The following is a 2,761-nucleotide window of genomic DNA, read 5'->3' on the forward strand; positions in this document are numbered from 1 at the left end:
ATAATTCGCAAATCCGTCACCTGGCATATACTTCGGAGTTCACGACAACAATTCATCACTTATCGGGTAAAACAAATGTAGTGGCCGACGCACTCTCGCGTGTTTGTGCCATTTGCCATCATTTTCGCCCAAAACTCTTCATGCCGCTCAACTTGCTGACCCAAAACCCCTTTATGCGGTCTACGAAAACAGGGTGTGTTTGGGAGGATGTGGAAGTGTTACCCGGGATCGTTCTTCTTTGCGATATCTCTTTGGGATCGCCCCGAATTTGGATACCTTCCGTGTTACGCCGGCAAGTGTTTGAAGTGATCCATGGGACATCTCACCCTGGAACCGGTGCCTGTAAACGTTTGCTCTCGAAATTCTACGTGTGGCATGGCTTGAATAGGGATGTCGCCCTGTGGGTACGGGAGTGTTTGCCTTGCCAAAAAGCCAAAGTGTCACGACACACTCGATCCGTTCCGGATGAAATTGACATCCCTTCGGAGCGCTTTCGCACCATTCACGGGATATCGTGGGTCCTCTAGATTGCTCCGAGTGGTGCCCGATATCTCCTTACGGTGATTGATCGATTTTCGAGATGGCCAGAGGCCTTCCCGTTGAGTGAGATCAGTCCGAAGCTTGTGCCCGGGCCCTACTTTCAGGCTGGGTGGCCAGATTTGGGCTGCCTGAGTTAATAGTGTCCGACAGAGTGCCCAGTTTACGTCAACTCTTTGGCACCATTTATCCTTACTGTTGGGTTTCGATATTACCCAGACGACGGCTTATCATCCGCAGTCCAACGGCTCAGTGGAAAGGTTCCACCGACACCTAAAAGATTCGTTACGCACTCGCCTGACCGGAAGTGATTGGATGTCACACCTACCCTGGGTACTTCTGGGCATCCGGTCTTCACCCAAAGACAATTCGATCCATTCGCCCGCTCAGTTACTATATGGAACATCTCTCAGAATTCCGGGTGTGGTGATTCCTTTAGGTGGAAACGATTCAACTCAAGCGGGCGTAATGGCAGAGCTAAGAAAGAAGTTCAAGCACCTCGTTCCACCCTCAATAGTGTTTCATGGCACGCCTAAAGAATACTGCCCGAAAGTCTGTCCACATGCCCTTTTTGTGTGGGTGCGTGTCGACAGGATTCGGCCGTCTTTAGTGCCTCCCTATGATGGACCGTTTCAAAGTTCTCTCTCGATCAAGCAAAACTTTTGGTTGAAATGAATGGTCAAAAGAAGAAAGTGTCCATCGACAGACTTAAGCCAGCCTATTTAAGTGAGCGTGAAGTTCTTACGCGAAGTGGACGAGCCTCAAAGCTAGTTATCCCCTACAACAGATGAAGATCTAGTATTATATATTCTAATCAAATGATCTTAATTTTTGCGGGTAAGCTATGTGGCTCCATCAATATGCTCGCTCACCTGAAAACATTACTCATGCTCTGTGCCTGTTATTGTAAGGGATAATTCCCTGATGAAAGTCATTCGAATTAAAAGCGTTGATACAAATGCTTCATTAGCCTAGGGACCCTAGATGCAGGGTCTCTAGGCCAGCCCAATCGAGCAAAGTGTTTTTGAGCGAGCCATGAGAACTTGCTTTGAGAAGCATGACTGACTACCTTTGCTTTCATCATCATGCCAGGATTTAGTTTCTTTACTGGTAGTCTCTTCAATTATGCCTTCAAAATTTGGCTTATATTTTGATTTTACTTAAAGCTAGATTGAGCCTTGCATGGCCCCCAATTGCTTGATTTTTGACTGAGGTTAATGCACCAGGGCTGCTAATCTGGCTTGGGGTTTGACACCTTGAACGGCCACCCTGCTGTCATCCCGCTTCTGCGTCTCATCGACCCTAGCCCAGCGCACTAAGTTAACTAGCCGGATGCTTAATCCCCTGGTGTCCGCCATCGAAGCATGCCACAACGTAATGAAGGTACTAACAACCCATCGAGTTAAGCTCAGTTTGAGCCTGCCGGTTGCTTGTTTGTCGGTAAGACGTCAAGTTTACGTATGAACTTGACTCGTAAGTTTTGCGCTGGACTTGGCCAAGGTGGACACCTGACATTTTTTTATAACATCTCAAACCTTCAGGACCTGCACAATTTGTGCACGAGTCACTCAAAGTACGTACTGGACGTCGGACAAATCATTTTATAACATCATCCCCATAATCAGTTATAGTATCAGTTATAAAACGATTTGTCCAACGTCCAGTGCGTACTTCGAGTGGTCCGCAAACAAAATGTGAAGGTGCGGTAAGATTGGGATGTTCATACGTAAACTTGACGTCTATCTGACAAACAATCAGTGCTTTATATTTAGTGAAAAATCAAACATGTGGGGGCCGTGCAAGCCTCAAAAACTACTTTTAAGTAAAGTCAAAGTATACGCTACACTTTAAAGGTCAAATAAAATAGAATAGCAAGAAAGAAACCAAATCTTATCATGATGAAGAAAGCAATGGTGGTCTGTCATGCTTCTCGGAGCAAGTTCTCATGGCTCAATCAAAGAGCTGGGCTGGCCTGCAAATCTTGGTGCTGGCAAGGGATTCTCATCACATTTTGCGAAGCAACGAATTTGACAGGGGCGCCGGCCGCAAGCTTGGATTGAAGAGGAAGAATAGGAATAAAACAGGAAATAGCCTGAGTGGGGGCCCTGCTCCAGTCAGTTGGCTGGTCACTCATCAAAACTGCACTTGGTCACATTCGGCGATGTCTAGTTCAAGGCCCTACATGCAAAATCTTTATAACATCCACTATTGCATGTCCGTTGTC

Source organism: Tigriopus californicus, chromosome 12 (assembly GCF_007210705.1).
Source record: "Tigriopus californicus strain San Diego chromosome 12, Tcal_SD_v2.1, whole genome shotgun sequence".
Lineage (NCBI taxonomy): Eukaryota > Metazoa > Arthropoda > Copepoda > Harpacticoida > Harpacticidae > Tigriopus > Tigriopus californicus.